A 26,464-nucleotide genomic window follows, 5' to 3' on the forward strand; every position below is an offset into this window, starting at 1 on the left:
CACACAAGTACACACAGTACACACAAGTACATAAAGTACACACAAGGACATACAGTACACACAAGTACACACAGTACACACAAGTACATACAGTACACACAAGTACACACAGTACACACAAGTACACACAGAACACACAAGTACACACAGTACACACAAGTACACACAGTACGCACAAGTACACACAGTACACACAAGTACACACAGTACACACAAGTACATACAGTACACACAAGTACACACAGTACACACAAGTACACACAGTACACACAAATACACACAGTACACACAAGTACACACAGTACACACAAGTACACACAGTACACACAAGTACACACAGTACACACAAGTACACACAGTACACACAAGTACACACAGTAAACACAAGTACACACAGTACACACAAGTGCACACAGTGCACACAAGTACATACAGTACACACAAGTACACACAGTACACAAAAGTACACACAGTACACACAAGTACACACAGTACACACAAGCACACACAGCACACACAGTACACACAGTACACACAGTACACACAGTACACACAGTACACACAAGCACACACAGCACACACAGTACACACAGTACACACAAGTACACACAGTACACACAAGTACACACAGTACACACAGTACACACAGTACACACAAGCACACACAGCACACACAGTACACACAGTACACACAGTACACACAGTACACACAGTACACACAAGCACACACAGCACACACAGTACACACAGTATACACAGTACACACAGTACACACAAGTACACACAGTACACACAGTACACACAGTACACACAAGCACACACAGCACACACAGTACACACAGTACACACAGTACACACAGTACACACAAGCACACACAGCACACACAGTACACACAGCACACACAGTACACACAGTACACACAAGTACACACAGTACACACAGCACACACAGTACACACAGTACACACAGCACACACAGTACACACAGCACACACAGTACACACAGTACACACAGTACACACAGTACACACAGCACACACAGTACACACAGCACACACAGTACACACAGCACACACAGTACACAGAGTACACACAGCACACACAGTACACACAGCACACACAGTACACACAGTACACACAGTACACACAGCACACACAGTACACACAGTACACACAGCACACACAGTACACACAGTACACACAAGTACACACAGTACACACAGTACACACAGTACACACAGTACACACAGCACACACAGTACACACAGTACACACAGTACACACAAGCACACACAGCACACACAGCACACACAGTACACACAGTACACACAGTACACACAAGTACACACAGTACACACAAGTTACACTCTTGCGGCGGTCGCAAAGCGGCTCAATTTAGATAAGTATTTTTTCTGATTAATAAATACTTAAGACTGATATTACTTTTACATCTACGGTTGTAAAAGCTGAGTGTCTTATCTCTCACACAACCATAACACACTGTAAGGTTGTAAAAGCTGAGTGTCTTATCTCTCACACAACCATAACCCACTTTAAACCCAGGAATTTAAACTATGGATGTAACCATAAAAAAAGTGCATCTGATTTTCCTCCTGAATCAGAACTGCGAAGAAAATAAGACAAAATTTTGAAATCCAATTTAGTTACCCAAGAAAGTAGCCTATTTATCCTATTTTTCATCTGTCGACACTACAACATTATGGGATCTTGATACAAGGAATTCTTCAATACTTGTCCAACCTCTGATCGAAGACCTACTCACACTAGTGGATGGATCCAGTGTGATCCCGACTCCTCCTGCTTCCACTCACCTGACTACAGTATATAAGCCACGTCTCCGTTCATTGCTGTACTTTCTACAAGAGTGATGGACTGAACACACCGATTACAGGCTGAGGGACTAATTACCTCAAACTGCTCCTCTCCTTACCCATTTTTCTATGTACTGGACGGACGAAGCCACTGTGTGGTGAAACGTTTCCTCACAGATTCCCATATGTCTCATTCTTTAACTTTGTGAGTGGTATACCCACACCAAATACTGTGAGTGATACACCCACACCACATACTGTGAGTGGTACACTCACACCACATATTGTGAGTGGTACACTCACGCCACATACTGGGTGGTACATCCTCACCACATGCTGTGAGTGGTACACCCTCACCACATACTGTGAGTGGTACACCCACACCACATACTGTGAGTGGTACACCCACACCACATACTGTGAGTGGTACACCCTCACCACATACTGTGAGTGGTACACTCACACCACATACTGGGTGGTACACCCTCACCACATGCTGTGAGTGGTACACCCACACCACATACTGTGAGTGGTACACTCACACCACATACTGGGTGGTACACCCTCACCACATGCTGTGAGTGGTACACCCACACCACATACTGTGAGTGGTACACTCACATCACATACTGAGTGGTACACCCTCACCACATACTGTGAGTGGTACACCCACACCACATACTGTGAGTGGTACACTCACACCACATACTGGGTGGTACACCCTCACCACATGCTGTGAGTGGTACACCCACACCACATACTCTGAGTGGTACACTCACACCACATACTGAGTGGTACACCCTCACCACATACTGTGAGTGGTACACTCACACCACATGCTGTGAGTGCTACACCCACACCACATACTGTGAGTGGTACACTCACACCACATACTGGGTGGTACACCCTCACCACATGCTGTGAGTGGTACACCCACACCACATACTCTGAGTGGTACACTCACACCACATACTGAGTGGTACACCCTCACCACATACTGTGAGTGGTACACTCACACCACATACTGTGAGTGGTACACCCACACCACATACTGTGAGTGGTACACTCACACCACATACTGGGTGGTACACCCTCACCACATGCTGTGAGTGGTACACCCACACCACATACTGTGAGTGGTACACCCACACCACATACTGTGAGTGGTACACTCACACCACATACTGGGTGGTACACCCTCACCACATGCTGTGAGTGGTACACCCTCACCACATACTGTGAGTGGTACACCCACACCACATACTCTGAGTGGTACACTCACACCACATACTGAGTGGGTGTTGTTGAGAGGGACACCTGGAATGTTGCTGAGAGGGACACCTAAACTGTTGTTGAGAGGGACACCTGGACTGTTGTTGAGAGGGACACCTAAACTGTTGTTGAGAGGGACACCTGGACTGTTGCTGAGAGGGACACCTAAACTGTTGTTGAGAGGGACACCTGAACTGTTGTTGAGAGGGACGCCTAAACTGTTGTTGAGAGGGACACCTGGACTGTTGTTGAAAAGGACACCTAAACTGTTGTTGAGAGGGACACCTAACTGTTGTTGAGAGGGACACCTGGACTGTTGTTGAGAGGGACACCTGGACAGTTTTTGAGAGGGACACCTGGACTGTTGTTGAGAGGGACACCTGAACTGTTGTTGAGAGGGACACCTGGACTGTTGTTGAGAGGGACACCTGAACTGTTGCTGAGAGGGACACCTGAACTGTTGTTGAGAGGGACACCTAAACTGTTGTTGAGAGGGACACCTGAACTGTTGTTGAGAGGGACACCTAAACTGTTGTTGAGAGGGACACCTGGACTGTTGTTGAGAGGGACACCTGGACTGTTGTTGAGAGGGACACCTCAACTGTTGTTGAGAGGGACACCTGGACTGTTGTTGAGAGGGACACCTAAACTGTTGTGGTGAGGGACACCTGTGTTGTTGAGAGGGACACCTAAACTGTTGTTGAGAGGGAAACCTGGACTGCTGTTGAGAGGGACACCTAAACTGTTGTTGAGAGGGACACCTAAACTGTTGTTGAGAGGGACACCTAAACTGTTGTTGAGAGGGACATCTGAACTGTTGTTGAGAGGGACACCTAAACTGTTGTTGAGAGGGACACCTGAACTGTTGTTGAGAGGGACACCTGGACTGTTGTTGAGAGGGACACCTGAACTGTTGTTGAGAGGGACACCTAAACTGTTGTTGAGAGGGACACCTAAACTGTTGTTGAGAGGGACACCTGGACTGTTGTTGAGAGGGACACCTAAACTGTTGTTGAGAGGGACACCTAAACTGTTGTTGAGAGGGACACCTGGACTGTTGTTGAGAGGGACACCTGGACTGTTGTTGAGAGGGACACCTGAACTGTTGTTGAGAGGGACACCTGGACTGTTGTTGAGAGGGACACCTAAACTGTTGTTGAGAGGGACACCTAAACTGTTGTTCAGAGGGACACCTAAACTGTTGTTGAGAGGGACACCTGGACTGTTGTTGAGAGGGACACCTGAACTGTTGCTGAGAGGGACACCTGAACTGTTGTTGAGAGGGACACCTGGACTGTTGTTGAGAGGGACACCTGAACTGTTGCTGAGATGGACACCTGAACTGTTGTTGAGAGGCACATCTGGACTGTTGTTGAGAGGGACACCTGAACTGTTGTTGAGAGGGACACTTGGACTGTAGTTGAGAGCGACACCTGAACTGTTGTTGAGAGGGACACGTAAACTGTTGTTGAGAGGGACACCTGAACTGTTGTTGAGAGGGACACCTAAACTGTTGTTGAGAGGGACACCTGAACAGTTGTTGAGAGGGACACCTGGACTGTTGTTGAGAGGGTCACCTGAACTGTTGTTGAGAGGGACACCTGAACTGTTGTTGAGCGGGACACCTGAACTGTTGTTGAGAGGGACACCTGGACTGTTGTTGAGAGGGACACCTGGACTGTTGTTGAGAGGGACACCTGAACTGTTGTTGAGAGGGACACCTGGACTGTTGTTGAGAGGGACACCTGAACTGTTGTTGAGAGGGACACCTGAACTGTTGTTGAGAGGGACACCTAAACTGTTGTTGAGAGGGAAACCTGGACTGCTGTTGAGAGGGACACCTAAACTGTTGTTGAGAGGGACACCTAAACTGTTGTTGAGAGGGACACCTAAACTGTTGTTGAGAGGGACATCTGAACTGTTGTTGAGAGGGACACCTAAACTGTTGTTGAGAGGGACACCTGAACTGTTGTTGAGAGGGACACCTGGACTGTTGTTGAGAGGGACACCTGAACTGTTGTTGAGAGGGACACCTAAACTGTTGTTGAGAGGGACACCTAAACTGTTGATGAGCGGGACACCTAAACTGTTGTTGAGAGGGACACCTGAACTGTTGCTGAGAGGTACACCTGAACTGTTGTTGAGAGGGACACCTGGACTGTTGTTGAGAGGGACACCTAAACTGTTGTTGAGAGGGACACCTAAACTGTTGTTGAGAGGGACACCTAAACTGTTGTTGAGAGGGACACCTGAACTGTTGCTGAGAGGTACACCTGAACTGTTGTTGAGAGGGACACCTAAACTGTTGTTGAGAGGGACACCTAAACTGTTGTTGAGAGGGACACATAAACTGTTGTTGAGAGGGACACCTAAACTGGTGGTACACCCTCACCACATGCTGTGAGTGGTACACCCACACCACATACTGTGTGTGGTACACCCACACCACATACTGTGAGTGGTACACCCACACCACATACTGAGTGGTACACCCTCACCACATACTGTGAGTGGTACACCCACACCACATACTGTGAGTGGTTCACTCACACCACATACTGGGTGGTACACCCTCACCACATGCTGTGAGTGGTACACTCACATCACATACTGAGTGGTACACCCTCACCACATTCTATGAGTGGTACACTCACACCACATACTGGGTGGTACACCCTCACCACATGCTGTGAGTGGTACACCCACACCACATACTCTGAGTGGTACACTCACACCACATACTGAGTGGTACACCCTCACTACATACTGTGAGTGGTACACCCACACCACATACTGTGAGTGGTACACTCACACCACATACTGGGTGGTACACCCTCACCACATGCTGTGAGTGGTACACCCACACCACATACTGTGAGTGGTACACCCACACCACATACTGTGAGTGGTACACCCACACCACATGCTGTGAGTGGTACACTCACACCATATACTGAGTGGTACACCCTCACCACATACTGTGAGTGGTACACCCACACCACATACTGTGAGTGGTACACCCACACCACATACTGTGAGTGGTACACCCACACCACATACTATGAGTGGTACACACACGCCACATACTGTGAGTGGTACACCCACACCACATACTGCGAGTGGTACACCCACACCACATACTGTGAGTGGTACACTCACACCACATACTGAGTGGTACACCCTCACCACATACTGTGAGTGGAACACCCTCACCATATACTGTGAGTGGTACACCCTTACCACATACTCTGAATGGTACACCCTCGGCACATACTTTGAGTGGTACACTCACACCACAAACTGTGAGTGGTACACCCACGCCACATACTGTGAGTGGTGCACCCACGCCACATACTGTGAGTGGGACACCCACACCACAAACTGTGAGTGGTACACCCACCCCACATACTGTGAGTGGTACACCCACAACACATACTGTGAGTGGTACACCCACGCCACATACTGTGAGTGGTGCACCCACGCCACATACTGTGAGTGGGACACCCACACCACAAACTGTCAGTGGTACTCCCACCCCACATACTGTGAGAGTGGTACACCCACACCACATACTGTGAGTGGTGCACCCATGCCACATGCTGTGAGTGGTACACCCACACCACATACTGTGAGTGGTACACCCACACCACATACTGTGAGTGGTACACCCACACCACATACTGTGAGTGGTATAACCAGGCCACATACTGTGAGTGGTACACCCACACCACATACTCTGAGTGGTACACTCACACCACATACTGTGAGTGGTACACTCACACCACATACTGTGAGTGGTACACTCACACCACATACTGTGAGTGGTACACCTACACCACATACTATGAGTGGTACACACACGCCACATACTGTGAGTGGTACACCCACACCACATACTATGAGTGGTACACACACGCCACATACTGTGAGTGGTACACCCACACCACATACTGTGAGTGGTACACCTACACCACGTACTGTGAATGGTACAACCACACCGCATACTGTGAGTGGTACACCCACACCACATACTGTGAGTGGTACACCCACACCACATACTGTGAGTGGTACACTCACACCACATACTGTGAGTGGGACACTCACACCACATACTGTGAGTGGTACACTCACACCACATACTGTGAGTGGTACACTCACACCACATACTGTGAGTGGTACACCCACACCACATACTGTGAGTGGTACACCCACACCACATACTGTGAGTGGTACACCCACGCCACATACTGTGAGTGGTACAACCACGCCACATACTGTGAGTGGTACACCCACACCTCATACTGTGAATGGTACACCCACACCACATACTGTGAATGGTACACCCACACCACATACTGTGAGTGGTACAACTACGCCACATTCTGTGAGTGGTACACCCACACCACATACTGTGAGTGGTACACTTACACCGCATACTGTGAGTGGCACACCCACATCACATACTGTGAGTGGTACACCCACACCACATACTGTGAGTGGTACACCCACACCACATACTGTGAGTGGTACACCCACACCACATACTGTGAGTGGTACACCCACACCACATACTGTGAGTGGTACACCCACACCACATACTGTGAGTGGTACAACTACGCCACATTCTGTGAATGGTACACCCACACCACATACTGTGAATGGTACACCCACACCACATACTGTGAATGGTACACCCACACCACATACTGTGAGTGGTACACCCACACCACATACTGTGAATGGTACACCCACACCACATACTGTGAATGGTACACCCACACCACATACTGTGAATGGTACACCCACACCACATACTGTGAATGGTACACCCACACCACATACTGTGAATGGTACACCCACACCACATACTGTGAGTGGTACACCCACACCACATACTGTGAATGGTACACCCACACCACATACTGTGAGTGGTACACCCACGCCACATACTGTGAGTGGTACACTCACACCACATGCTGTGAGTGGTACACCCACACCACATACTGTGAGTGGTACACCCACACCACATACTGTGAGTGGTACACCCACACCACATACTGTGAGTGGTACACCCACACCACATACTGTGAGTGGTACACCCACACCACATACTGTGAGTGGTACACCCACACCACATACTGAGTAGTTTGTTGCGCTTCATCCCACAGAAAAATGTTGGAAGTCTAACAGAGGACGGGATGTCCTGGACGAAATTGCTTCCGCGAAAATCGCAAACTCTGTGTCCAGTTTTGCAAGATTTTTAAGCGAATTTTCCGCGAATGGAATTTTCGCGATTAATCTTTGCGGCACTCAGAATGTAAATGACGATAACCAAGTAACCAGGTTCCTGGTAACAGTAAGGTTATACTAGCCGTGAGGTCATGGTTGCCGAAGGCAGGATCCTGGAAGGGAGGGGCAGGATTATGGTAGCAGTAGGCAGGGTCTTGGTATCCGATAGGTCATGGTAGCCAAGGGTAGCATCACATGGTAGCCGGAGGCATGGTCATGGTAGTCTGGGGCAAGATCACGGTAGCCGAATACAGGTTCATGGCAGGCGGGGGAAGCAGGGTCGTGGAAGCGGGAACCACGGTTATGGTAGCTTGGGGCAGTTTCATGGAAGCCGGGAGGTCATGGTAACCAGAGGAAGGATCGTGGTAGCCAGTAGAAGGATCATGGTTGCCGTAGTCAGGGTCATGGTAGCCAGAGACAGGATTATGGTAGTCAGAGGCAGGTTCATTGTAGCTGGGGACTGGTTCATTCTAGCTGGGAGGTCATGGTAGCCGAAGATAGGATCATGGTAGCCAAGGGCATGACCATGGTAGCAGGAGGGCTATGGCAGCCAAGAGGTCATTTTACCAGGAGGCAGGGTCATAGTAGCCATTGGCAGGGTCATGGTAGCCTGGAGCAGGATCATGGTAGCCGAAGGTAGGGTTATGATAGCACGAGCAGCAGGGTCACAGTAGTTTGGGGCTGGGTCATTGTATCCGGGGAGGGCAGGATGATGGTAGCTGGGGAGGGCAGCGTCATGGTAGGAGTAGGGGCAGAGTTATGGTAGCTGGTGTGACAGGAACATGGTAGTCGGTGTGACACTTTCGTGGTAGCCGGTGTTGCAGGGTTATGGTACTTATGCTTCATGGTGGCCGAGAGCAGGGTCATGACAGCCAGTGTTGCAGGGTCAAGATAGCCGGGGGCAGGGACATGGTAACCTGTGTGGCAGAGTCATGGTAGTCGGTGTGGCAGGGTCATGGTAGTCGGTGTGGCAGGGTCATGGTAGCCACTTGCAGGGTCATGGTAGCCTGTTTGGAAGGATCATGGCAGCCGGTGTGGCAGAATCATGGTAGCCGGGAGGCAGGGTCATGCTAGCCTGGGGCAGGGTCATGGTAGCCAGTGTGGCAGAATCATGGTTACCGGAGGGTAGGGTCATTTTAGCCGGAGGGCAGGGTCATGGTAGCCGGAGGACAGGGTCATGGTATCCGTTGTGGAAGGGGTATGGCATCCGGTGTGGCAAGGTCATGGTAGCCGGTGTGGCAGGGTCATGGAAGCTAGTGTGGCAGGGTCGTGGTAGCCGGTGTGGCAGGGTCGTGGTAGCCGGTGTGGCAGGGTCGTGGTAGCCGGTGTGGCAGGGTCGTGGTAGTTTGAATACATGAACGAACGAACAAGAGTTTAGGAAAGATTCCTGTGGGAGTCAGCATGGAAGACAGGATAAGTGAAGAATAACAATGGAGAGGAGTGTCTACAGTCATAGAGAAAATGCCAGGGATAAACCCAGCAGATAAGCACTCGTGGGGCGAATATCGAAAACAGGGGAGCAGATTGTGCTAGCAGCAAACAGATGTACATCTGAGGTCTCAGATAATTGGTTAGCAGGCTAGGTCGCAGGAGAGGGCGGCAGGTAGGATCAGCCTTCATGACTGTCTTGCCATTAAGACGCTATATTCTTTACTCTCATACAAAGTGGTTGACCAAATGTAACAAAGCACGTACGTCATTTTGTTAGATTTTTTAGTTTCATTGGCAGCAAATTTTAATGCAGTTAGTACTCTCCTGTACTCTGCTGGTCGAGAGCCTTTCGGTGGTATTTTTGTTTCTGCCTTAACTGGGGTTTCTGATGCATGATTCTCTCATGTGTCGTTTTTAGAGAGTTAATTAGACTGAACTTATTTTCCTCCTTGGTACTTTCCACGCCTCTGAAAATTTGCCATCTGTGTCACACTGGCCTCGAATCTTCTGGTCCTATTCTTGACATATTTGATCGTGAGTCCTTCTTTCAGGCTTCTGAAGTCCATGAACGTTTAGTAATTTCTCTCTTTCCTCTGCCCGCTTCCTTTCACCTTAGATTTCTGTGTTTGTTTTGATCAGACGCCCACCGGTTGCCCAAGAGTATTTCTGCAAAGATTTTGTTTACTTCCCCTAATCTTCCTTCTCTCCCCTCGCCTGCTTCTACCATTCCTGCTTATTTTTCCCTGCATCTCCATTTCCCATCTCAGCTCCTTCAGATCCATTTCCAAGCTTTGTACCTTTGTGGCGGCACCTATACCTCTGTTACATGCTCTCTGAACATTTCTTCCCTACATTGTCAATCGCTGTGCAAAAATCATTATATTTTTGTCCCTCTCTTGTTCCATCTTGCTTCTAAGCGCTGTTCCATCAATTTCCTCTTGGTCCTCTTTCTTCTCGGCTCCCCTTCGTCTTCTTGTCTTTTGTGTTCCCATTTCAGAACTCCTCAAGTTTCCTACTCACCCACAATATCTTTTTCAGATTGCAACTTACTGGTGATCAAGTCTTCAGTTTTTTCGACCCTTCCTGTGTAAAGGCAGCTATGTTCTGTCTGCTGATCTGAGTGCATCTGTTGTGTCTGTGTATGTGTGAATATATGTGTGTACTCACCTAGTTGTGGTTGCAGGGGTCGATGCACAGCTCCTGGCCAACACAGGCCACAGCTCTTGTGTGTGTGTGTGTGTGTGTGTGTGTGTGTGTGTGTGTGTGTGTGTGTGTGTGTGTGTGTGTGTGTGTGTGTGTGTGTGTGTGTGTGTGTGTGTGTGTGTGTGTGTGTGTGTGTGTGTGGTAGGTTTCTTTCTCTGTTCCTAACTATTACACACTAAGAATACTGACTGTCGGTTTACAAACTGGTGTAAATAGAAATCATTTACACCTGCAGATAGATACACTGTCTGCCTGTGCAGTTAAGAATTATCCCTAATGACGCACTAATTACCTCCTGTTAGAGCTTCCCCTACATATTCCCTGGTACTCTAAGAGTTCGATCTTTCACTTCCACCTAAATACGAGACACTGTAAACTGAAAAAAAAACTGACCAGTTTACTCCCAGATACAGATGAGTATCGTACGTTTGGCCGTCGGCGCGGAGCAGGTCAATTGTGATGCCGTGTGGTCTATCCTGTTGTTGTACAGTACACAACACATGTCTATACTGCATCCTTAACTGTTATTGATCACTCACATGTCAGTCTTATTGATCACTCATGATAATCTTCCTGATCACTCACGACAATCTTATCATTGCATCAAGACAATCACTATACAGATACAATCATTTACTTATTTTCTGGTCACCATCTTTTCTCACTGATATTAATTGTATTGGTTGATGGACTGATTACATCATCTCATCACTGCACCTGCTGCCTCTGTATGTGACTGAAGAAACCTGCACGTGTTCTACTCATCAACTTGGTATTTAATAATATTTTCGACATTAATTTTATTAACGAGCCACTTCTGAGGAACTAAGTCAAGGCTTTTCCTGGTAGAGTGCCAGTCAGACTGGCACTGGCACTCTCACATTAACTAAAGAAACGTTGGCCCTCGCCTCACTTTTCCTGACTTTTGGTACTCTGGTATACACTTGAGGGATTATTCACGATGCTATCACGTATTATAACCATTGACAAGCCCCCTGTGTGTGTGTGTGTGTGTGTGTGTGTGTGTGTGTTTACTTATTTGTGATTGCAGGGATCAAGTTACAGCTCCTGGTCTCGCCTCTTCACTGGTCGCTATTAGGTTCACTCTCTACCTGTTCCATTAGCTTTATCGTAATTATTCTTTAAGCTATTTATGGGTCTTGCCTCCACTATATCACTCTCCTGATAACACTGTGACTAAAGAAATACTTCTTAACATCCCTATGACTCATCTGAGTCTTCACCATCCAGTTGTGACCCACTGTTACTGTGTCCTATCTCTGAAAAATAAGCACCTGCTGTGTCAGGTGTGGGGTTCGAACCCACGCACTCTTGCGAGTACCAGAGCTTAAATCTGGCGCCTTAGACCACTCGGCCAACCTGACGTACGTACGCGTACTCACCTATTTGTACTCACCTATTTGTGGTTGCAGGGATAGATTCATAGCTCCTGGTACCGCCTCTTTACTGATCGCTACTAGGTTCTCTCTCTCTCTCTGCTCCATGAGGTTTATCATACCTCTTCTTAAAACTATGTATGGTTCCTGTCTCCACTGAGTCCACTATATGCATATAGCATATAGTGTGTATGTGTGTGTGTTGTAGTTGTACTCACCTAGTTGAGATTGCAGGGGTCGAGTCCGAGCTCCTGGCCCCGCCTCTTCACTGATCGCTACTAGGTCACTCTCCCTGAACCGTGAGCTTTAGCATACCTCTGCTTAAAGCTATGTATGGATCTCGCCTCCACTACATCGCTTCCCAAACTATTCCACTTCCTGACTATTCTGTGACTGAAAAAATACTTCTTAACATTCCTGTGATTCATCTGTGTCTTCAACTTCCAACTGTGTCCCCTTGTTGCTGTGTCCCGTCTCTGGAACATCCTGTTTTTGTCCACCTTGTCAATTCCTCTCAGTATTTTGTATGTCGTTATCATGTCCCCCCTATCTCTCCTGTCCTCCACTGTCGTCAGGTTGATTTCCCTTAACCTCTCCTCGTAGGACATACCTCTTAGCTCTGGGACTAGTCTTGTTGCAAACCTTTGCACTTTCTCTAGTTTCTTTACGTGCTTGGCTAGGTGTGGGTTCCAAACTTGTGCCGCATACTCCAATATGGGCCTAACGTACACGGTGTACAGGGTCCTGAACGATTCCTTATTAAGATGTCGGAATGCTGTTCTGAGGTTTGCTAGGCGCCCATATGCTGCAGCAGTTATTTGGTTGATGTAGGCTTCAGGAGATGTGCCTGGTGTTATACTCACCCCAAGATCTTTTTCCATGAGTGAGGTTTGTAGTCTCTGGCCCCCTAGACTGTACTCCGTCTGCGGTCTTCTTTGCCCTTCCCCAATCTTCATGCCTTTGCACTTGGTGGGGTTGAACTCCAGGAGCCAATTGCTGGACTAGGTCTGCAGCCTGTCCAGATTCCTTTGTAGTTCTGCCTGGTCTTCGATCTAATGAATTCTTCTCATCAACTTCACGTCATCTGCAAACAGGGACACTTCGGAGTCTATTCCTTCCGTCACGTCGTTCACAAATACCAGAAACAGCACTGGTCCTAGGACTGACCCCTGTGGGACCCCGCTGGTCACAGGTGCCCACTCTGACACCTCGCCACGTACCATGACTCGCTGCTGTCTTCCTGACAAGTATTCCCTGATCCATTGTAGTGCCTTCCCTGTTATCCCTGCTTGTCCTCCAGTTTTTGCACTAATCTCTTGTGTGGAACTGTGTCAAACGACTTCTTGCAGTCCAAGAAAATACAATCCACCCACCCCTCTCTCTCTTGTCTTACTGCTGTCACAATGTCATAGAACTCCAGTAGGTTTGTGACACAGGATTTCCCGTCCCTGAAACCATGTTGGCTGCTGTTGATGAGATCATTCCTTTCTAGGTGTTCCACCACTCTTCTCCTGATAATCTTCTCCGTGACTTTGCATACTATACATGTCAGTGACACTGGTCTGTAGTTTAGTGCTTCATGTCTGTCTCCTTTTTTAAAAATTGGGATTACATTTGCTGTCTTCCATACCTCAGGCAATCTTCCTGTTTCGATAGATGTATTGAATATTGTTGTTAGGGGTACACATAGCACCTCTGCTCCCTCTCTCAGGACCCATGGAGTGATGTTATCTGGCCCCATTGCCTTTGAGGTATCTAGCTCACTCAGAAGAATCTTCACTTCTTCCTCGGTTGTGTGTACTGTGTCCAGCACTTGGTGGTGTACCCCACCTCTCCGTCTTTCTGGAGCCCCTTCTGTCTCCTCTGTGAACACTTCTTTGAATCTCTTTTTGAGTTCCTCACATACTTCACGGTCATTTCTTGTTGTCTCTCCTTCCTTCATTAGCCTGATTACCTGGTCCTTGACTGTTGTTTTCCTCCTGATGTGGCTGTATAACAGCTTTGGGTCAGATTTGGCTTTCGCTGCTATGTCGTTTTCACATTGTCGTTGGGCCTCCCTTCTTATCTGTGTGTGTGTGTGTGTGTGTGTGTGTGTGTGTGTGTGTGTGTGTGTGTGTGTGTGTGTGTGTGTGTGTGTGTGTGTGTGTGTGTGTGTGTGTGTGTGTGTGTGTGTGTGTGTGTGTTTGTGTGTGTGTGTGTGTGTGTGTGTGTGAGAGAGACAAAGAGAGAGAAAATCATCCTCTCTCACATTTCATTCAGCAAAATTGGGTACATCAGCAGTGTGCTGCTATTCCTTATGATAGTTTCACAGTGGGAATAAAAGCTAAATATATTTCACCCTCATATTCTATCACACAGGACAAGGTTTATACGAATTGTTGAAATCTGTGAACCTGAGCGGGGAGACTTCAGTAAGGTAATGTGGATTTCGTTAAGTATTCCATTAAAGGTTCATCAGCTACCAGAACTTCAAAGGCTTCGTTGCAGCATTGCTGGAATTACCATTACTTGGAAATTGCCTTCTCCCAGGAGAGCCTTTCCCACGAGCCAGAGAAATGGAATTAGTACATAGGTGTCTCCGCCATTCCAGAGAAATTATACATAGATGACAGAGAATAGAGAGGGAAGGGAACGAGGAATTTGAGTGTTATAATCCATCAGACTTTAGATAGAAGGAAAGAGAGAGATGGGGGGGGGGCAGAAGAATTTGGATGACATAATATATCTAACTACTTATTTGCAGTAAAAGATAACAGTGTAGATATATATGAAATATGCAAAATGGCGCTAAACTCGTGATGATAATTTTAATTTTAGAAAAAAATAAATACATCACGTCAGCAGTGATGCTGACGTTATGTACATACATATACATATACATATGATGTATAAGTATATGTACACCCAATCACCACCAAACCCAAAAATCCTACCACCACCAACACGACAACCACCACCGGGGCCCAAGACTGTTCAACTGCCTCCCAGCATACATAAGGGGATTACCAATAGACCCCTGGCTGTCTTCAAGAAGGTACTGGACAGGCACCTAAAGTCAGTACCTGACCAACCGGGGTGTAGTTCGTACGTCAGCTTACGTGCGGCCATCAGAAACAGCCTGGTTGATCAGACCGTGATCCACCACGAGACCTGGTCTCGGACCGGGCCGAGGGGGTGTTGACTCATGGAACTCTCTCCCGGTAAACACCAGGTAAATCCTCACCACAACCCCTACCACTACCCTAGCCTTACAACATGCCACCACCACTATTACTACCACAACAACCATACCGCTACCACAGCTTTTCACGAGTGAACCTATCCCCCCCCAAAAAAAATCAGAATTCACTGAGGGTAGGAAGCGGGTTGCTGGCCATGACTGCTAACAAGACTTGGCATTGTCCCTCTGTAACGAATATGTGTACTGAACCCAGGCCCCACACTGCCTGTGTTCCACACTGCCACCTGTTCCACACTGCCACCTGTTCCACACTGCCACCTGTTCCACACTGCCACCTGTTCCACACTGCCACCTGTTCCACACTGCCACCTGTTCCACACTGCCACCTGTTCCACACTGCCACCTGTTCCACACTGCCTTCTGTTCCACACTGCCTCCTGTTCCACACAACCTCTTCCACACTGCCACCTGTTTCACATCAGTTCCACACTACCAGTTCCACACCACCAGTTCCAAATCACCAATTCTACACTTCCACCTATTCCACACAGCCACCTATTCCACATTTCACTTTCTACACACCACAAGATCCACACTGCTACCTGTTCTATACTGCCAAATTTTATACACTGTCACTTGTTCCAAACTGCCACCTCTTCCACACCAACTATTTCACATTGCCACCTGTTTCACACCAGTTCCACACTGTCATCTGTTCGACAACACCTGTTCCACACTGCCACCTGTTCGACAACACCTGTTCCACACTGCCACCTGTTTGACAACACCTGTTTCACACTGCCACCCGCTCCACATCAGTGCCACGCCACCAGTTCCAAATCACCAATTCTACACTGCCACCTGATCACTACAAGATCCACACTGCCAAATGTTATACACTACCATTTGTTCCAATATACTATCTTTTTCCACATCAGCTGTTTCGCACTTCCACCTGTTCCACACCACCAGTTCCATACTGCCAACACTGCCACCTGCTACACACCACATGTTACTGCCGGTTGTTCCATACCACCTCTTCCACACTACATATTTCACACTGCCACCTGTTCCACAATACCACCTGTACCACAATACTACCCGTCCCACACCACCTGTCCCCCATTATCACTTTTTCCAAACCACCAGTTCCACACTGTCACCCGTTCCACACCACCTTTTTCACACTGCCACCCGTTCCACACCACCTGTTGCACACTGCCACCTGTTCCACACCACCAGTTCCACACTGTCACCTGTGCCACAATGCCACCTGTTCCACACTGCCACCTGTTCCACACCACCAGCTCCACATTGCCACCTGTTCCACACTGCCACCTGTTCCACACCACCAGTTCCACACTGTCACCTGTGCCACACTGCCACCTGTTCCACACTGCCACCTGTTCCACACCACCAGCTCCACACTGCCACCTGTTCCACACTGCCACCTGTTCCACACCACCAGCTCCACATTGCCACCTATTCCACACTGCCACCTGTTCCACACCACCAGTTCCACACTGTCACCTGTGCCACACTGCCACCTGTTCCACACTGCCACCTGTTCCACACCACCAGCTCCACACTGCCACCTGTTCCACACTGCCACCTGTTCCACACCACCAGCTCCACATTGCCACCTATTCCACACTGCCACCTGTTCCACACCACCAGTTCCACACTGTCACCTGTGCCACACTGCCACCTGTTCCACACTGCCACCTGTTCCACACCACCAGCTCCACACTGCCACCTGTTCCACACTGCCACCTGTTCCACACCACCAGCTCCACATTGCCACCTATTCCACACTGCCACCTGTTTCACACCATCAGCTCCACACTGTCACCTGTGCCACACTGCCACCTGTTCCACACTGCCACCTGTTCCACACCACCAGCTCCACACTGCCACCTGTTCCACACTGCCACCTGTTCCACACCACCAGCTCCACACTGCCACCTGTTCCACACTGCCACCTGTTCCACACCACCAGCTCCACAATGCCACCTGTTTCACACCAAATATCCCTCGGCTCTAGTGAACACGTGGTCCTGAGTTTTGAAAACATTGCTAAGAGTGGAGAACTAAGCAGCACATGAAGGATGGAGGAAAGTAAACTTTCGAAAAAGTGGACTACAGAAGTATAAGGCAATTCCTGCACGATGTGCAGTGGGTGAGAGGACTACAAGGGTAGATAATGAATATGATGGAACGTATGACCACAAAGTACAGGGAGGCAGTGGAGAAGTTCGTGCTAAGTGGTACGAACTTCTCTTCTGCCTCCCTGTACTCTGGTACTGAGGTGTGAAGGGGCCAAAGACAAGTGTTCTAGAGCATGGGAAAAGTATAGAAGATACAGGATCAGGAAAACAAGGAATTGAGCAGAAGAGCCAGAAGCGAAAATGAATGGATAAAGACGGAGGCTCAACAGCAGAATGAGAACGACAGAATCAAAATCGAAATTTATCCCAAAGCTGTTATACAGCCACATCAGGAGGAAAACATCAGTCAAGGACCAGGTAATCAGGCTGAGGAAGGAAGGAAGGAAGGAAACTCACAACGAGCGAATAGGAAATATGTGAACAGCTCAGCTCACGATTCAGGGAGGTATTCAGAGAGACAGAGAGGCTTCCAGCAAACCCTGATGGCAGAGTATACCAGCAAGTGCTGGACACACGATACACAACCGAGGAAGAAGTGAAGAAACTGGTATGTGAACTAGATACCTCGAAGGCGGTGGGCCCAGATAACATCTCTCCATGAGTCCTGAGAGAGGGAGCAGATGCACTGTGTGTGCCGCTAACAACAATCTATAAAAAAATCTGTCGAAACAGGGCAACTGCGTAGTGAGGAAGACAGCGAATACAGCCCCATATAGTTAAGGAAGGAGACAGATAGGCATCATTAAGCTACAGACCAATGTCACTGACACGTATAGTATGTAAAGTCAGAGAAGATTATCAGGAGAAAAATGGTGAAGCACCTAGAAATGAATGGGCTCATACAGGACAACCAGCACGTTCTGGGATAATAATATTAATGTTTGTTTCTACAGGTACATGTCTAGGTTGTACTCTAGGGGCGCCTTTCAAGGCAGGTGAAATTGTTGACGTGTAGAATGTACAGAGAATTTTCACGGCACACATAAGTACAATAAAACACTTGAATTATTGGGAACGGTTGAAGTTCCTTGACTTGTACTCCCTGCAACACAGGCGGGAAAGATACATCATAATATACACCCGGAAAATCCTAGATGGATTAGTACCAATTTGCACACAAAAATCACTCCCTACGAAAGCAAAAGACTCGGCAGGTGGTGCAACTTCCCCCAGTGAAAAGCAGGGGCGCCACTAGTACACTAAGAGACAACGCAATAAGTGTCAGGGGCCCAACACTGTTCAACTGCCTCTCAGGATACATAAAGGGGATTACCAATAGACCCCTGACTGTCTTCAAGAAGGCGCTGGACAGGCACCTAAGGTCAATACCTAATCAGCTGGGCTGCGATTCGTACGTCAGTCTATATTCGGCCAGCAGTAACAGCCTGGTTGATCAGGCCCTGATCCACCGCGAGGCCTGGTCGCAGACCGAGCGGCGGGGGCGTTGACCCCCGAAACCCTCTCCAGGTACACAAGATATATAGCTGACATCAGTGACATACTATACAGCAGAGCATTTCGGGCAAATTAAGTCAATTTTGACCAAGGATACGACCCACACCATTCGACTAACACCCAATTAACCATTTTACTGATTCGTGAACATTAGACAAAACGTGTCTTAAGGAAACACGTCCTGTTTTCTAGCCTTACCAGGGATCGACCCCCAGACCACCGTGTGTGAACTTAGTGCGGCGATCGAGCTACGGGATGCCCATGAGATGGGAAATCCTGCGTCACAAACCTACTGGAGTTCTAAGAGAAAGTGACAGAATTGAGACAGAAGGCAGAGGAATGGATAAACTGAATCTTCGTGAGCTATGAGAAAGCTTTCAACCGAATACCACACAGGAGACTGGTATAAAAGCTTGAGAAGCAGCCAGGAATAACAGGGAAAGCACTGCAGTGGATCAGGGAATACCTGACAGTAAGGCAATAACGAGTGCTGGTACCTGACGAGGTGTCAGAGTGGGCCTAAAATAGGGATAAAAATAAACTCTAAGCCTATATACACACGATGAGACATCTCAGAGTGCATACATCACTTGATGTCCAGGAATTATATGCGTGATGTATTGCAATCTGTAATGTACTTCGAAATTCTGTTTCGAATTGTGTAATTATCCTTATCTGAAGGTGTTGCCAGGGAAGAAATTACTTCCCCTAGCGAATACATTATTTTTATGGGAAAAATATTATTTCTTAAAAAAAATCTATCTCATCTAAAACTAATATCATTTTTTTCTCCCTTCAAGACCTCATTCTTTCAAATTATCTGTTCTTTCATCTCTTTTTTCCACCTTCCTTTACCACTATTTCTTCCATCCCCTAAAAAGTATCTTAATTTCTTCATTTAGGCATCATTTTTCAGACAAGTTTCCCAATTTCAGGAGAACAATTGACTTTTTTTCCACCTTGGTCGAACGATCAGGAACTGATTCTTATTAGATACTGATTTCCTTGGCATGAACCTTGGTAATAGCTACCGAAAAATTTCGGGTCACCATAGGTCATACGCACCCCTTTCTTCCCCTGTATATACTGTGTTTTCAACCTCTATGTCAGAAGTGATCAAGGTCCAAGGACCGAAACGTTGTCTAGTAAACACGTCCTAGTGTTTGCTAACCTGTCTTTCTAAACCCGTCATCTAAATATCATAAACACGGGTGTAAACAGAGTTAAGAGGCGAGTGTATAAACTCTGGAGTTCCTGCAATGATAAAACACATTACCTGAGAAATACTGAAAGGAGATATCAGGAGTATTTACACTGAAAGGTGTACCTGTTAGTGTACAATACACTGACAGGTAGTGTACATGCTCCGAAAGGTAGTGTACATGCACTGACAGGTAGTGTACATACACTGGCAGGTAGTGTACATGCACTGACAGGTAGTGTACATGCACTGACAGGTAGTGTACATGCACTGACAGGTAGTGTACATACACTGACAGGTAGTGTACATACACTAGCAGGTAGTGTACATGCTCCGACAGGTAGTGTACATGCACTGACAGGTAGTGTACATACACTGGCAGGTAGTGTACATACACTAGCAGGTAGTGTACATGCTCCGACAGGTAGTGTACATGCACTGACAGGTAGTGTACATACACTGACAGGTAGTGTACATACACTGACAGGTAGTGTACATACACTGACAGGTAGTGTACATACACTAGCAGGTAGTGTACATACACTGACAGGTAGTGTACATACACTAGCAGGTAGTGTACAGGTAGTGTACATACACTGTAGTGTACATACACTGGCAGGTAGTGTACATGCACTGACAGGTAGTGTACATACACTGGCAGGTAGTGTACATACACTAGCAGGTAGTGTACATACACTGGCAGGTAGTGTACATACACTGACTGGTAGTGTACATACACTAGCAGGTAGTGTACATGCACTGACAGGTAGTGTACATACACTAGCAGGTAGTGTACATACACTGGCAGGTAGTGTACATACACTGGCAGGTAGTGTACATACACTGACAGGTAGTGTACATACACTGACAGGTAGTGTACATACACTAGCAGGTAGTGTACATACACTGGCAGGTAGTGTACATACACTGGCAGGTAGTGTACATGTACTGACAGGTAGTGTACATACACTGACAGGTAGTGTACATGCTCCGACAGGTAGTGTACATGCACTGAAAGGTAGTGTACATACACTGGCAGGTAATGTACATACACTGGCAGGTAATGTACATACACTGACAGGTAGTGTACAGGCACTGACAGGTAGTGTACATACACCGACACGTAGTGTACATACACTGGCAGGTAATGTACATACACTGGCAGGTAGTGTACATACACTGGCAGGTAATGTACATACACTGGCAGGTAGTGTACATACACTGGCAGGTAGTGTACATACACTGGCAGGTAATGTACATACACTGGCAGGTAGTGTACATACACTGGCAGGTAGTGTACATACACTGGCAGGTAGTGTACATACACTGGCAGGTAGTGTACATACACTGGCAGGTAATGTACATACACTGGCAGGTAGTGTACATGTACTAGCAGGTAGTGTACATACACTGGCAGGTAGTGTACATACACTGGCAGGTAGTGTACATACACTGGCAGGTAGTGTACATACACTGGCAGGTAGTGTACATACACTGGCAGGTAATGTACATACACTGGCAGGTAGTGTACATACACTGGCAGGTAATGTACATACACTGGCAGGTAGTGTACATACACTGGCAGGTATATACACTGGCAGGTAGTGTACATACACTGGCAGGTACATACACTGGCAGGTAGTGTACATGGCAGGTACATACACTGGCAGGTAATGTACATACACTGGCAGGTAGTGTACATACACTGGCAGGTAATGTACATACACTGGCAGGTAATGTACATACACTGGCAGGTAATGTACATACACTGGCAGGTAGTGTACATACACTGGCAGGTAGTGTACATACACTGGCAGGTAGTGTACATACACTGGCAGGTAGTGTACATACACTGGCAGGTAATGTACATACACTGGCAGGTAATGTACATACACTGGCAGGTAGTGTACATACACTGGCAGGTAATGTACATACACTGGCAGGTAGTGTACATACACTGGCAGGTAATGTACATACACTGGCAGGTAATGTACATACACTGGCAGGTAGTGTACATACACTGGCAGGTAGTGTACATACACTGGCAGGTAGTGTACATACACTGGCAGGTAGTGTACATACACTGGCAGGTAGTGTACATACACTGGCAGGTAATGTACATACACTGGCAGGTAGTGTACATGTACTAGCAGGTAATGTACATACACTGGCAGGTAGTGTACATGTACTAGCAGGTAGTGTACATACACTGGCAGGTAGTGTACATACACTGGCAGGTAGTGTACATACACTGGCAGGTAGTGTACATACACTGGCAGGTAGTGTACATACACTGGCAGGTACCTACACTGGCAGGTACTGTACATACACTGGCAGGTAGTGTACATACACTGGCAGGTAGTGTACATACACTGGCAGGTAGTGTACATACACTGGCAGGTACAGCAGGTAGGCAGGTAGTGTACATACACTGGCAGGTAGTGTACATACACTGGCAGGTAGTGTACATGTACTAGCAGGTAGTGTACATACACTGGCAGGTAATGTACATACACTGGCAGGTAGTGTACATACACTGGCAGGTAGTGTACATACACTGGCAGGTAGTGTACATACACTGGCAGGTAGTGTACATACACTGGCAGGTAGTGTACATACACTGGCAGGTAGTGTACATACACTGGCAGGTAGTGTACATACACTGGCAGGTAGTGTACATACACTGGCAGGTAGTGTACATACACTGGCAGGTAGTGTACATGCACTGAGGTAGTGTACAGGTAGTGTACATACGCACTGGCAGGTAATGTACAGGTAGTGTACATGCACACCGACAGATAGTGTACATGCACTGACAAGTAGTGTACATACGCTGACAGGTAGTGTACATGCACTGATAGGTAGTGTACATGCACCGACAAGTAGTGTACATGCACTGATAGGTAGTGTACATGCACCGACAAGTAGTGTACATACGCTGACAGGTAGTGTACATGCACTGACAGGTGGTGTACATACACTGACAGGTAGTGTACATGCACCGACAAGTAGTGTACATACGCTGACAGGTAGTGTACATGCACTGATAGGTAGTGTACATGCACCGACAAGTAGTGTACATACGCTGACAGGTAGTGTACATGCACTGACAGGTAGTGTACATACACTGACAGGTAGTGCGCACCGACAGGTAGTGTACATACACCGACAGGTAGTGCCAGTGAGAGGATCACGGGAAGAACCAGTGCCATTGAGAGGATCATGAGAAGAACCAGTGCCATTGAGAGGATCATGGGAAGAACCAGTGCCATTGAGAGGATCATGGGAAGAACCAGTGCCATTGAGAGGATCATGGGAAGAACCAGTGCCATTGAGATGATCATAAGAAGAACCAGTGCCAGTGAGAGGATCATGGGAAGAACCAGTGCCATTGAGATGATCATAAGAAGAACCAGTGCCAGTGAGAGGATCATGGGAAGAACCAGTGCTAGTGAGAGGATCATGAGAAGAACCAGTGCCATTGAGAGGATCATGGGAAGAACCAGTGCCATTGAGAGGATCATGGGAAGAACCAGTGCCATTGAGAGGATCATGGGAAGAACCAGTGCCATTGAGATGATCATAAGAAGAACCAGTGCCAGTGAGAGGATCATGGGAAGAACCAGTGCCAGTGAGAGGATCATGAGGAGAACCAGTGCCAGTGATAGGATCATGGGAAGAACCAGTGCCAGTGAGAGGATCATGGGAAAACCAGTGACAGCGAGAGTGTGAGGGAAAAGTTCAAAAGATAGGAGTAGCGAGGAAGTGTATAGTAACAATAGTTTGACTGCCGGCTGCTTGTTAAGGTAGGGTCAGTCTAGCTCCCACTATCCCTTCCCCTCCCTCTTCCCCCCCCCCGAAAGGTGACGTGTGGGGCTCCGGTCAGACAGTAAATCACTCAACTCACAGCTCCCAGCACTACTGTAAGTACATGCCTGATCATATTTTAGTGGACTTATTGGTTGAAAGCTTCGCTTTTGACCAATAATTAACTTAGTCCTTTCAGTCTTTATCTGTTAAATGTTTTAAAAATCACCACATCTTTTAGGTATTGTACTTATCATGGAGAGTGATTTCTTAAGGAGTGGGTAACCTGTCTCTCTTTACAGCTTGGATGACAGAGAGGGTCACCTGCCAACCAGCGAGAAGAATAGGAGTGAGACGTCCCATGTTTAGTCTACTTACCTGTTATGTAAGCCAACACAGGACCTAACCCCTCATCATAGCAGTGGTAACGAACCTGTTTTCCTGTCATCTGAAGTAATTACTCAAGGCTATACTCTGTGAAGAACGAGCCAGTGGTGGTCACCAACACCTGCTACCCCCCACACATCAGCAACGGCTACGATTTCAACAACAATCAGTGTCACCAACACCTGACACCCCATTACCACGATATACCTATATTAGCGTTGAGTTCAAATGCAATTTTTTTCATTTCATTTTTCATTTTTCTTTCAGTTAGGATACCCATTCATGTTTTATTGTTTTACATTTTCCGTTTCTAAATAATAAAGTGTTTATCATTGTGTGTTATAATTTCTTTTTCTATTCATTAATTTTCCTGAGGAGGAGCCACCCTTGGTAATACTGACTGAAGTTGTTACAGGGCTGAGTAAGTCTTCACAAGACAGGATCATGGGAAGAACCAGTGCCAGTGATAGGATCATGGGAAGAACCAGTGCCAGAGATAGGATCATGGGAAGAACCAGTGCCAGTGAGAGGATCATGGGAAGAACCAGTGCCAGTGATAGGATCATGGGAAGAACCAGTGCCAGTGATAGGATCATGGGAAGAACCAGTGCCAGTGATAGGATCATGGGAAGAATCAGTGCCAGTGATAGGATCATGGGAAGAATCAGTGCCAGTGATAGGATCATGGGAAGAACCAGTGCCAGTGATAGGATCATGGGAAGAATCAGTGCCAGTGATAGGATCATAGGAAGAACCAGTGCCAGTGATAGAATCATGGGAAGTACCAGTGCCAGTGAGACGATCATGGGAAGAACCAGTGCCAGTGAGAGGATCATGGGAAGAACCAGTGCCAGTGATAGGATCATGGGAAGAACCAGTGCCAGTGATAGGATCATGGGAAGAACCAGTGCCAGTGATAGGATCATGGGAAGAACCAGTGCCAGTGAGAGGATCATGGGAAGAACCAGTGCCAGTGAGAGGATCATGCGAAGAACCAGTGCCAGTGAGAGGATCATGGGAAGAACCAGTGCCAGTGAGAGGATCATGGGAAGAACCAGTGCCAGTGAGAGGATCATGGGAAGAACCAGTGCCAGTGAGAGGATCATGGGAAGAACCAGTGCCAGTGAGAGGATCATGGGAAGAACCAGTGCCAGTGATAGGATCATGGGAAGAACCAGTGCCAGTGATAGGATCATTGGAAGAACCAGTGCCAGTGATAGGATCAGGGAAGAACCAGTGCCAGTGAGAGGATCATGGGAAGAACCAGTACCAGTGAGAGGATCATGGGGAGAACCAGTGCCAGTGATAGGATCATGGGAATAACCAGTGCCAGTGATAGGATCATGGGAAGAACCAGTGCCAGTGAGAGGATCATGGGAACAACCAGTGCCAGTGAGAGGATCATGGGAAGAATCAGTGCCAGTGATAGGATCATGGGAATAACCAGTGCCAGTGATAGGATCATGGGAAGAACCAGTGCCAGTGATAGGATCATGGGAAGAACCAGTGCCAGTGAGAGGATCATGGGAAGAACCAGTGCCAGTGAGAGGATCATGGGAAGAACCAGTGCCAGTGAGAGGATCATGGGAAGAACCAGTGCCAGTGATAGGATCATGGGAAGAACCAGTGCCAGTGATAGGATCATGGGAAGAACCAGTGCCAGTGAGAGGATCATGGGAAGAACCAGTGCCAGTGATAGGATCATGGGAAGAACCAGTGCCAGTGATAGGATCACGGGAAGAACCAGTGCCAGTGATAGGATCATGGGAAGAACCAGTGCCAGTGAGAGGATCATGGGAAGAACCAGTGCCAGTGAGAGGATCATGGGAAGAACCAGTGCC

General features: G+C 47.6%; 1 non-coding gene across 1 annotated transcript; it reads right to left on the reverse strand.

Moving 5' to 3' along the window:
* Nucleotides 1–12,328: 12,328 nt before the first annotated feature.
* On the reverse strand, nucleotides 12,329–12,412 carry TRNAL-UAA (transfer RNA leucine (anticodon UAA)). Its single transcript has one exon. It is a non-coding gene; the product is annotated as a tRNA-Leu (tRNA).
* Between the last annotated feature and the right edge of the window lie 14,052 nt (nucleotides 12,413–26,464).

Source organism: Cherax quadricarinatus, chromosome 57 (assembly GCF_038502225.1).
Source record: "Cherax quadricarinatus isolate ZL_2023a chromosome 57, ASM3850222v1, whole genome shotgun sequence".
NCBI classification, from domain to species: Eukaryota; Metazoa; Arthropoda; class Malacostraca; order Decapoda; family Parastacidae; genus Cherax; species Cherax quadricarinatus.